Source organism: Lissotriton vulgaris, chromosome 10, assembly GCF_964263255.1.
Source record: "Lissotriton vulgaris chromosome 10, aLisVul1.2, whole genome shotgun sequence".
NCBI lineage: Eukaryota > Metazoa > Chordata > Amphibia > Caudata > Salamandridae > Lissotriton > Lissotriton vulgaris.
Genome location: NC_141698.1, coordinates 990,583,195 through 990,596,564, shown reverse-complemented (window position 1 = coordinate 990,596,564; position 13,370 = coordinate 990,583,195).

Genomic DNA, 13,370 nt, shown 5'->3' with positions numbered 1-13,370 from the left:
AATAGGGGGACCGCCAGGACGTGACATGTTATCGCCCCATTTCATTGTTGGACTCTCTGGGCAAAGTAGTCGGCAGAGTAGTACTCGAGCAGCTACAGCAATGGGCACATGATAGCAACATTCTATCCGACCTACAATTTGGATTTAGGGAAGGTTTCGGAACTGTAGAACAGGCCCTTAATCTAAGTATGATCGTGTCCAAATACATTCATGCAAAGCAGGGGGCAATGTACATGGTATACGTTGAATTGTCCGCTGCGTTTGATTGCGTATCTCATGCGAAGCTATGGACTCTCTTGAGAAACATGGAGGTGGATCCCACCCTCCTGGATTTCCTGAGAGAATTATATGCAGAGGCTTCTGCAAGAGTGCTCTATGGCACAAAAGGGCAACTTACCGCGTCTTTCAGAGTGGAGCGGGGAGTCAGGCAGGGGTGTGTCCTGGCCCCCTTTCTCTTCTCGTTGTATACAAACGGACTGGAGGAGGCGATGCTGAGAGGGGGGCAGGACCTCCCCAGATTAAACCAACGCATGATCCCCACTCCACTCTACGCGGATGATGCAGTCATCCTAGCCCGCACACCAATTGAACTTCAGAAGTCCCTGACCAAATACGCTGATTTTATGAGTGCCTTAGACTTAAATGTAAACGTTAAAAAAACATTTGTTATGGTGGCCGGTGGAGGACGAAAACGAACCAAGAACATTTATTTAAATGAACAAAAACTTGGGAGGACTCCCCAGTACCCCTATCTGGGCATAATGATCGATGAAAGGTTAAACTGGAAAGCAGCCATTGAGGCCAGGAGGCATCTTTTTAAGAGAGCAATCGTAGCACTGATGAACTTCTCCCAACGACTTGGAAGGAGACCACCAGCTGAACTGCTAAAAATCTACGCAGCGAAATGTCAAGCAATTGCATTGTATGGGGCGGGGGTATGGGGCCATGCAGATGTTGGTTCTCTCCAGATAGTAGAGAACGCTTTCATGAGATTTCTCCTATGTGCTCCAAAATGCTCCTCTATCTATGCCTGTCATGTAGAATTAGGAATCCCATATTTAGAAGACCTGATAAGGGTCCAACCATTGTTACTTTGGAGGCGCATTTGGGTCTCGGACAAAAACGCGCTGACAAAAAACATCTTAGTGGATTCCATGGCGCTGGACGGCGCGTACAAAATAACATGGCTTACCTATGTCAGGCACTTCTTTCTAGACCTGGGTCTAGAAAAGTACTATCTTACACCTGACAAGCTAACTGAAGTATCAAAGAAAGAGTTGAAGCAAATAGCCCTGAATCATTTAGAGACCCTTAGGATTACTCTGGTATCATCTAAACAATCTGTATTACATGCAAACATGGTACAGCTCACCCCGCAAATCCAGCCTTATCTGACATTAGAGATCAGTACTTACGACAAGATGCTTCTGACAAGGTTTAGATTCAACCTTTTTCATAGACTCGTAGCCTTCCCAGTAAAGAATACATGGGAACCAACTTTGGCTCATTGCCCATGTGATGACATGTCGCCACAGTCCTGCATACATACCATATTGTTCTGTAAATATTTTAATACCCACAGACAAATCTGGTTACTTCTCCTGTTAAAACGCTGGGGTTTTAGACAATGTCGTCCCGCCATGTTATCCCTACAAATGTTAGATTCTGAAAGCACTTGTTATCATGTATTAAACTTCTTAAAATGTATTATAAGGCACAGGAACAATCTTTAAAAGCTGAATTATTTAATTGAAATTGATTCTTTTAATATCTTAGAATTTTGTTAAAAAAACATCTTTATGACAGACCTGATATTTTTAAACATGTAAATGTATAATTTATTATGTTGCTTTTATGGTTTTGCAATGTCTAAAACCGAATAAAGAAAGAATTATATATATAAGTAGCGTTTTGCAATTTTCTGAAAAGGGGAAAAACCAGAAAAAGAGAGAAAATTAGAAAAAGAGAGAAAATTAGAAAAAGAGAGGGGAGAGAGAAAACGAAACAGAGAGGGGAAATAACAAAGGAAAGAGAGAATGAAAAAAAGAATGAAAAGAAAACATGAGAATATCCTTATCCAATAGTATATTGAAAACTACTACATAAAAGCAATCATAGAAGTTCCTAAAACAGAGTAAAAACTATACAATCACATATAGAATACTTGTAAAAAGTGAAAGAAATCAAATATTCATGGTGGTTGATTAACAAAGGTGCTGTCCTTATTACGTAGTGCAGATGAGTATACATGATTGGTGAGTGGAGACCAGAAGGCTTCCTTCTGAATAAGTTGTTGAGAGGTATTGACCAAAGGTCTATACAATCACTGATGGTAGCAAAGAAGGTTCCACCAGGCAGAGAAACAGACCTCAGTGGCATCTTTCCAATTAGAAGTAATTGCCTGAAAAGCAATAGCAATTAACAGGCCCACAAAAATGCCCACGTTGTGTGATCCAAATCAATTTATAGAACTACTTCCCAGGAATATGGAATAAATATCAAAGAGAAATTTAATAGAGCAAATCGAGGAGACTGATTTGGCATACCTTGGTCCAAAATCGGGCAATGAAAAAAAAAGGAATGCATTAATGTGCGCGAAGTATTGAGACATGACCAACAATGCGGAGATATGTCTGAACTAAATTTGGAGAGAGTTATTGGAGTTAAAAATAGTTGCTGAGAAAAATAATATAGAGTCTGAGTAGTACTAGCAGTACATGAGGTGTGGTGTATGCGTGTCCAAAGAGAGTTCCATGTGTGTATAGAGAGGGTACGCTGTAAATCGGATTCCCATAAGAGCTCAACCTTGCTTTTAGGGTGGCTATGAGAGGAAAAATGAAGATATTTGTAGATATGAGAGGCCCAAATGGAAGGAATAATGGGTAAAGGTTCTAACAGGGGATCTGGAGATGTGAGGGGAGATCCAGAAAGGAGGGAAAGCTGATTTGTCAAGAGCTGCCTTAAAGAATCATATTTGAAGAGTGAGGAAACAGGTGGGTCAAATTTAGATTGAACCTCTTGTGGGGAGAGAAAGATAGAATCCTGTATTAGGTGCTTAACCAGAAGGATCCCTTTATTGGCCCATTATTTCCAATAAATAGTGCGGTTTGAGAACTTGATGGGCTTATTAAACCCCAGAGGTGAGTCTAAAAACATTTGTGAAGGGCTGGAAGATTTACACTCAACTGGGTGAAAGGTAGAAATACATTTTGAAATAGTCGGATAATTAAAAGAGCGAGGAGGATGAGTAAAACTGGCTAACAGTGAGAAAGGGAATGGGGAAGTGAGAGATTCCTCCAATCTATGCCAGACAGAAGTGGGATCTTCTTCTGAAGCAAATAAACATGATAGCACTTGGTGAAGTAGAAAAGAGGAGTGATATTGCCGGAAGTTAGGGAAATGAACACCCACTTTATCTTTAGGAAGAAACTAAAAGGCCAATGAAATACAGGCTTTCCGACAGTTCCAGAGAAATGTACTCAAACCACTATTAAGGGTCTTAAAAAACTTCAGGTGAAGTTTTACTGGTAGCATGGACAGGTAAAAGTTAATATTGGGGAGCAACATCATTTTGATTGTGTCCAATCTACTCCAACATGACAAAAAACAGGGGACTAGCCGTTTATCAAGTGGTTTACTATTGAGAGAACTAAATATGGGTGCAAAATCCGTTCCGCTCACGGAATTTGTGGATTTTCAGCAAATTCGTTATCCGTATCCGCGAATCACTCAAAATTGCCGAAAAATCCGCAAATCAGCTCGTGGGCGGATTTACATTCTAGCAGGATGCTCCTGTCACCAAAATTAAACCTCCACAGGATGCACTTACAAAATTAAGGCAGGTAATGGCGCCGGCAAGCTGCCAGAGTTGAAGTTGCTTACTTTTTGCAACTATTCTCTGACCCTGTCCTGACCCTAAACAGCCGGGTGCCCGAGGCAGTGTCAGAGAATAGTTACAAATGGCGCTGGCAAGCTGCCAGAGTTGAAGTTGCTTACTTGCAAATATTCTCTGACCCTGTCCTAACCCTAAACAGCTGGGTGCCGGAGGCAGTTTCAGAGAATAGTTACAACTAAGTCATGCCCGAGTTGAAGCTCAAATTCAGTAACACATTTATCAGCCCAAAAACAATTGTGAGCTTTGTCTAGGCAGAGCAGGTGTGCTGGTGATGCTGGATAGAGGCCTTGTGTATACAAAACAATATCCCAAATGGCATTATTAAACACGTTAGTAAACAATACTTGGTAAGGATATCTATACAGTATTATCCTGAAAAGATCAAGGAGTCAGTTATTTTGTTCATGGTAGTGCTAAAAAGCATCATTTTATATTTATAATTCAAAGAAAAGGGGGACAGATAAATACAATTGGTTACAGCACTGTGTGAACAAATAAACAAATAGCAAATATCAGCCCAAAAGGTAGTACAAGGTGCACGAGTGCAGTGGGTTGTGACACTGCGGCAGCGCAAGTGACAGAGAATACAGCGTGAACGGCGCAAGGTGCAAATATATATAGTGAAGGTACACAATGGTTTCCGGTTCAATAATGGTGTCTTAGTTCAGTATTTGTAAGGAGAACCACTGTGGAGGGGCGCCTAGAGTCTGGCTGTTTGGTCGACGGCGTTTCGACCCGTGTAAATGAGGATCATCTTTAGGACATGGTGGGCTGGGTACAGTTCTGTGTGGGAAGGAAGGGAGACAAGGGTAAGGGGAAGTCAAGCAACTGGATTGAGGTCATGGGAAAGGGGGGTTAGAGGTGCTTACCATCGATCAGTAATTATCGGACCAGTATGAGAGGATTCAATTGGAGTCAAGCCTGTGGTGGTCCTGATCCGGGTGGCACGTGCAGAACTGAAAATATATATGTATATATATCAGGCATGAATTACGATTTAAAGGGAGAAGGTCTGTGTAGGGCGGGCATAAGCACTACTCACCAGCAGCTTCCTGGGGTAGCGAGTAGTCCAGTAAAGGCAAGGGCCGTCAGGTGGCGTAGGAACGTCCACTTCGGCGGCAAGGAGAACGGTTATCTTGTGAGATGAAGGGAGGGAGGGGGTTGGAGCAACGATCTCGGGGCTTAGATTTAAAAAAACACAAATGAAACGCGCTGAGAGAACCTCAGCGTCTTACCTTCAAGCTGTCATATGAATCACACGGTGAAGGGATGAATCTATGGGGACAGAGAGCCTGGATCAGAAAAGCGCCTATAGAGAACAAGTAGGAATCGCAAAGTACGGAGGGGCCGCCGTGGCGTCTTACCGTCTTCAATTCCGGCAGTGAGTTGAATCGAGTGGCAGCGCTCAGTCGCTATGGTGACCGACTGCTTACTCGTGGTATACATATCGGGATTGGATCCGGCAAGCAGAAACACCCACTGGTGTTAGGGAGGCTTGGATAGGGCCCCGGTAAGGAATGACGCGAGGCATCATTGGTAACTGGGACGCTGGTCTGTACAACCCACGAGAGTGTGTGGGAGTGTCATCAGAGTTCCCAGTCGGCCAGAGTGTCCGATTGCTGGAAAGGGATGAGCAAGGGGTGGACAGCGGTATGAGCAAGAGGTAGCGTTAGGCGAATTGCTTGGGGAGATGTCCGAGTAGAAGAATGGCCCATTTTTGGAGGCGTGTAACAACGTTGTAATACAGTCATATTTGTAGCGTTGTTAATATAGAAAGCCAGCTTCATAAAGTGACAGCATATATACGTGCCCAGGTCCTGTATGTGTAAGATGGCCTGGAATCAACATTCATGCAGTAGACCTTGATAATTATGTAAAAATGTCGACATTCACATTTACATTACATCGTAAAAGTTACAGTAAGAGACAACATAGAGGAGTGGCTAATCACCGAGGTAAAGGTTGTACAGATGTTATTCAAAATTGTACATTCATGCAATAATGGTCAGAGTGATTGCCTAATGAGTGGGTTACTAAGGCAAGTAAGCTGCTTGTCAGTAGCACAGGGAAGAGTGGGTTGGGGAGAAGGCATGCAGCAAAGAGAAGGTTCATATCAGAATGGTGCTATTCCATTCGTCAATAGTGTTCATCCCCTGGTTCACTGAGTCACTTTTATTTAACAGTGCGTGAATGTTGCCACCTCTGGTTGGTAAAGCGATCTGTTCAATGACCTGCCATTTCAAGTCCGTGTCTTTGTGATTGAATAGCAGAAAATGCGGGACCATGGGTGATGTAGTCACTTCACAGTTGATGCGGCTCTTGTGCTGTATGATCCTGTTTTTGATCATGTGTGTGGTCTGGCCGATGTACAAGAGACCACACGGGCATTCAATTGCATAAATTACGTTAGATGATCTGCAATTGGTGTGACTCTTAAGGGTCTGTACCTTTCCTTTGTATTGGAATGTCTTGGTGTTCAGTGTAAGTTCGCATAGAGAGCAGTTTTGGCATTTGTAATGTCCGAGGACCGGGGGCAGTCCCCATGCTGCAGTGATGCTGTTTTGTTCAGGTTTTTTTTCCGGCCAGGTGATGGCTCGTACTAGATGTGTAGAGAGATTGTCACCCCGTTGGTAAGAGAACAGAGGCTCATCCTTGAAGGGGGCGAATGGGCGTAAGATGGACCAGTTTCTTTTGATTATTTTGGCTACCTCGTTGCTGTTAGGGGAGAATTTTGAGACAAAGGGGCTTCTCTTCAGAAGTTGTTTGGTCTGAGGCGCGAGAAGGTGTTCTCTGTGGCAGTACCATGCTCTCTTGCGTGCCCGAGTGATTAGTTTTTTTGGATATCCGCGTGTGAGGAGCTTCCGGGTCAGGACATCTGCTTCCCTGAAATAGTCATGGCGCCATTTGCAGTTGCGCCTGAGTCGTAGAAACTGCCCATAGGGCAGACCATCCCTGAGTCCTCTCGGATGGTAGCTGGTATACTGCAGCAAGGTGTTTCTTTCAGTGGTTTTTCGGAAAAGACGGGTTCCCAGTTTGCCTTCTTCGGCATGGATGGTCACGTCTAGGAAGGGTAGGTCATTGGTTTTGCACTCACTGGTGAAATGTAGGTGATCTTGGGATTGATTTAGCCAATCCATGAAGGTTCGTAGGTGTTCTCTTGTGCCTGTCCAGAGCAACAGAATATCGTCGATGTAGCGACGCCAAAGACTAATATTACTGTAGAAAGGGTTAGTGGGCTGGAGGAAAATCATTTTTTCGAGATGGTGCACGTATAGTATGGCAAAATTGGGGGCAAAGCAAGCGCCCATTGAGACTCCTTTGATCTGTAAATAAAAAGTGTCTTTGTATAAGAAGTAGTTGTTTTGGAGGGCGATACGGAGTTCATGATGAATTGTGTAGGAATTCTAGTGGGCAATGGTCTGGTGTGAAGCAGGGTTTCAATGACACATAAGCCTTCTTGGTGAGGGATATAAGTGTACAACGATTCGATATCCAATCCTACCATCAAATCACGTTCTTCGTCGTAGTCTAGATCATCGATAATGTTAATCAGTTGCGCGGTGTCTCTGATGAAGGTATCTGTTAGTGGCACGAATTCCTTCAGGATCGCATCTAGATATTTACCTAGTGGTTCTAGAATAGATCCACAGTCGGATACGATCGGTCTACCCGGGGGATTGTTCAGGTCCTTATGGATTTTGGGAAGGACGTATATGACCGGGGTTCTTGGGTATTGGTTGTTAAGAAAAAGAAATTCCTTTTGGGTCAGAATATCCATAATATTGGCTTCTTCGGTGAGTTCTCAGATTTTTTCTTTAATTTCAGGTAGAGGGTCTTTCTTGTGGGGGCGGTAGTGTTCAGCATTACACAGTTGGCGTTTAACCTCCAGATCATACTTGTCAGCTTGTAGAATCATAATTCCACCGCCCTTATCAGCTGGTTTTATGATGAGATTTTTATTGTCTTTGAGACCTAGAAGAGCCTGTTTTTCAGCCAGTGAGATATTCTATGGGACAAATTGTGGTTGTGTTTGAAGCGCAGCAATGTCCCTTAGAATTAATCATTCAAATGCCAAGATTTCCGGCGGCATACTGGTCGACAGAGGGTTGAAGGAAGAGGGTGGATGGAATCGTTGGATGAGTGGTTCCTCAGACTACGAGTCCTGGAAAAATTGCTTGAGACAGATACGTCTGAAGAATTTGAGGAGGCTGGATTGTAGTTCCAGAAAATTGGTTCTTTCCGTGGGGACAAAGCTAAGCCCTCGAGAAAGGATGTGTGTTTCCTCTGGGGTCATAATATGATTCGAAAGGTTGAAGATAGGAACAAGTTCATGTGCGTTTGATGTCGGCGCCATATTAACCCCTATGGTAGCAATAGGTGTGGATGTTATTGAGGCGGGCACCATTGGTAGTACCTGTTGCGGGTTTGTCTGTCTCCTGGTACTTGGGGTTGGTATTGGCGGGTTCTTGTGTGTCGTAGAGGCGGTTGGCCGCGTCCTCGTCCCCGTTCTAAAAAACCCTGGGGGAGTAATGGCGGTGGCCTGTTGGGTAGTCGTGAATGACTGGAACCCTCGTCTGGGTCAGATTCTTCGGCCGATGTGTTGGATGAATTCGAGAAAGTAACTCGTTGGTTATTTCTAAATCGTCCCCAATTTTTGGTTCTCGGGGGGTTGTAGGGAGTGTTGTAGAATTCCTCGTTGAGGTAAGGATACGTTTTTTCTACTTTGTAGAATTTAATGTCCTTTAGGATCTTTTTGGCTTTTTTATTCAGTTCGAAGGTACTGAATGTGGAGATGGTGGCTTGGACTTTGTCTAGGAAGTTCTTGGCGTCCGGTATAGTAGAGTCCGCAAGTATTAATTGTTCTAGTTCTTCAATTCCTGGAAGTTCCTTGCGGCTGTGTTCTGTGGTAAATAAAATTACCTAGACATTTTTCTATACATTAATAACAATAAGAATAGCTCATATAATGAGAGGCAGAGTCCGTGGTATCTGAGTCAAAAGGGCTTTATTTCAATGGCTCGAGCCAGGGGAGAATCGGGTTCCATCACCACTAAGGTTCAGGAAGGGATATCTGAAGTTTTATTAACATCACACATTATATATAGTAAAATCACATAATTGCAATGAATACAGTAGGCGTTACACTCCAGGCGGAGCAAGTGAAAAGAGAGAGATAAGAACATATGGGCGTAAAAGAAGGCATGTAAAGAGGCGAACACGTGGGTGTTCACTCGATGAGTCATAGGAGTGTCATAGATGGGGGGATGCATAGAGGAGGTCTGCAGGGTCAGCAGAAACCTTTACCCGACATGTGCGCGCAACTGATCATGACGTGAAATTGACGTGTAACTGGGGAGAGCTGGGGGGTGGCCTTTAGCACTAGAAGAGGAGCCTGGAGTCTGGGATGTCAGAACGACCTGCACCTTTGGCATATCTGATATCTTGTGTTTGGAGGATGTATTGTCTGAAGTAAAGGTCTCTTGAGCAGAAGTCGTTCATCACTAAATGCTAGAGTGTGCATATATTTCTTCGTGCATTATGTGGGGCCATGGGCCTACTATGGCAACGGGTTCAGTAAATCACTTGCATGGAGACAGGAAGGCTAGGCCTTATGCTCTGCAGGCGGAAAGTATTTACCTATTTCACTAGACTGGAATGTGTTTTTGCGGAGGCTGAGCAGATAACTGTAGGCAAAATACCGTCTTGGCAGGCAGGTCAGGCTGGGCACCTTTCGGCTGGGCAGGGAGTAAGGGAGAGGTCAGGGATGCAAAACTGCAGCTTTCGGAGACAGAAGAGGCTCGGAGCCTGAATTCAGGGCCTGGCTCGGCTGGGCCACAAAAACGTGTGCTTCGCGCTATTTAAACGTGTACCATGTAAATGCATTGGCAATGCAGGCCTTAGTGCAGAATTAACGTTTCATTCATGGAAGGCCTAATAACTGACAAGCTAACATTAGACGGAAATGCAGGGGCATCATTATGACAGGCACGGGAAAGGAATTACATGATAACATGGACATACATGGAGCATGGGTACGTGGATAGGGTGCGAGTGGGGAACACATTGACCACATAAATTTTCTGTTTCCTCATTCCCTCCTTGGCCCCTACTCCGCCCTTTATGATATGTCTATTTTCATGAGACCATCTATTTGTTCATATAGCATCATTTGTTCGTCTTTTTTCATTCGAGCACGGGAACGTGAACGTGGACGGGGAATACAAGCAGTGGTACACAAGCCGCAAATCGCTGGGCCACTTTGCAGACAGAGACAGCAACTGAATACTATGAGCAGTACTATCCCTAGAAATGACAGTACAGTCCAGCCCCATCCTGCTATTACACTCCAGAGCCAGCCGGACCAAGACCACGGGTCCTGATGCAATTCACGGGCTATCTTATGTAGTCTTGTTATTGCTGCATACACTGATGGTGCGTTATTAGGAATAAACACACAACAACTGGAGCCGATCACTCTACAAGCTCCGCCCCTATCGGCCAGGATGACGTCAAGAACAAGGCGGTTCTGAAGAACAACAAGTCTCATAGCAGACTGTTCCTCGGTCAAGTTTCCTAAGGCAAAAGTAGTCTCGTTCACTACTTCTTCAAGAGTTCTTGTTAACCTGCGTATTATCTTACTATTTTGGACGGGACATATGAACCAGAAGTATCCTTTAATGTAATCCTTGTACTGGTCCCACGCTGACTCAGAGTAATCGATAACTGGAGGAAGGTCTCTCTTGTGTCTTACATGTACGAGTCGGGAATTCCGATGATAATCGGATGGGGCTAGGAAAACAGGTGGCAGTAGGAACGCGATATAACACGTTCCACCCCAATCCAAGGGCAGATGTACATAGGCTGTCTGACCACAAATAAAATAGGAATGGCGGGAAGCTTTGAAAGTAGACTTTCCTTTATCACTGAATTCGACCACAGTATTACAATCACTGTGTCCTAGGTGTACTGAACCATTTTTTCTGACGCATAATTCACCTTTCACTGGTAAGACTGTAATAAACGGTGAACCTGTATTGGTCTCGGACTGGACGTTCAGAATCATGAGGTTGAGGGAAAAATTGCCTAATTCGTACACTTCATTTTCTAGATCGGTCCCTTTCCTTTGGGGAAGACCGTCTTCGTCTGGGAAACATGCTTTATTCATAACTGTATTCAGGTCTCCCCATATCCAATCGCCCTGGAAAACTGAGGATTTACTGTCTAGTGATGACATTAAAGCAAACCATGCTCCGCACGAACCATTGTGTGTAAACGGTTAGGGAAAGAGGGGTAGAGCTCCCTTCACTTTCTGGTAGAGTGGGAGTCGGCCACATACCCAGCAATTCGTGACATTGCTGGTCTGGTAAGAATGGTGTAACATACGAATGAAAGTGTTGTTGCGCAGTGCTAGTCGATAGGATAGTTCATGAGGTGGCAGATCACTAAATGTGTGCTCTACAGTGCCATTGAAAGAAGAATGTACATGTGAACCAAGAGGAGGAAAGAAAACATGTAGCGTTAAGCTTATACATATAATAGGTATACTTAGAAAAAACATAATGATCAGGGTTATTATGCATCGACTGCGTAAGTTTTTGCAGTATTTGTCTTTCATTTCTTTCTGTCTATCTCTCTCACTATTTGGGTCTACAGTCTTATACATGTCAGGAACCTGTCTAACCGCGTCACCCGAGGGGGACTTAAACAATTAAACGCTGTCTGACTTACTAGACCGTAATTTAGACCTGTACTCCTGTTGCAGAGTTTTTTCTAGCAAAGGGAGTTTAGTGTCAATGTCGGAACAGTTCTCAGAAATCTTCACTGGGCCAAGTCCATGGAATCTTTTAACATGGTGGGCGTGGAGCCAGCCCTTCCGGCCCTCGACCTTGACAGCGGTCCTCGTGGTCAATAATACCAACTTCGGCTCACGCCACCTGGGCTCCAGAGGGCTTGAACGGTCGAAGTTGCGAATACAGACGAAATCACCCGGAACAATTTTGTGCGTTTTCACCTGGGTGTTGTCCGGGAAGGCAGCTGCGACCTGTGAACGACAAGAAAGTAGTGCAGACATCAAGGAAGCCAGGTAATCTGTCAGCATATTACTGTCAACATCAGTTATTTTGCGCGGCATAGGCGTACCCCACATATTCGTCGGTCTACCAAAAACCACCTCGTAGGGGGACAATCCGGTTCTGGAATGAGCTACCATACGCATGTAAAAGAGGGCAACCGGTAAGGCTACCATCCAATCCACGCCTTTTTCTGCACAGACCTTCGCTAGTCGTGTTTTTAGAGTCTGATTGTGTCTCTCTACGAGACCAGCTGCCTCTGGGTGTCGTACGCAATGGAATTTCCACTGGTACCCTAACAGGAGTGATACTTGTTTCATCAATTCAGAAGAGAATGGCTGTCCATTATCTGAGTACACGACACGGGGCAAGCTGTATCGTGGGAAAAATTCACGGACCAACTGCTTGGCAGTGGTCACAGCAGTGTAATCTGGGACTGGGTATGCTTCTGTCATTTAAACAGAATCCGAAAAGGTACAGGCTTTCCGGATGGATTGGGACACTAAAGAAGGCATTCTTGAGATCTATCACAGTGAAGAACGCCGCTTCGGAGTCAATTGCAGTCAATAGTGAAGAAATGTCTGGCAGCACTGGGTACTGGGGTATTATGCATTTGTTCAATTCTCGGAGATCAATCACTAGTCTGTAGACCGGTGGTGCATTCGGGTTAGTTCGTTTAAGAATCGGAATGATAGGAGAATTACATACATTGGAGTCAGTTTCTACAACCACTCCTTGTGCAATGAGCTCGTCAACAATTTTTAGTAAGGCTACTACAGCATCAGGTGGTAACTTGTATTGTCGGATTCGTGGCAGTACAACTCCTTGCTTGAGTGTGACATGGTATGGTGTAATGTGCATGTAACCTACATCAGTCAGACCTTGTGCCCATAAATGCTGTGGTACATTCTGAAGTCTGGGATCAAAATCTCTCAATACATAATGTCCTTTAAAATCGCGTAAAAACAATCTCACTCCTTCCGGAGAACAACAAATCACTGCTCCTAGTTCCTTCAACGTTTTTTATACCAAGCAAGTTTTCTGGACATGATTTCGTAAGCAACAAGTCTGTAGTGCGGGACAATGGACCAACTCCTAGGGGAACTGGCTTTGACACTTCGTTGACAATAGGCTTTCCCGAAAATCCCAGGGAAATATTCTGGGAGCCTGAGAGGGGTGCCCCTGGAACCTCGTCATGACTGATGGTAGTTCTGCTCGCCCCTGTGTCAATCAAAAATTTTCTGTCTTTTCCCAATACACGACTATGTACATAGGGACCCTCTTTATCTACAGGAACCTCAATAAGGGGCAAGCCAACCTCCCTCTCTAGGCTGTTTCATGAGTACTGTTGATAATCTGGGTAGTCTGACTGTGCATACTGGTACATTTGTTGCGTGACATGTTGT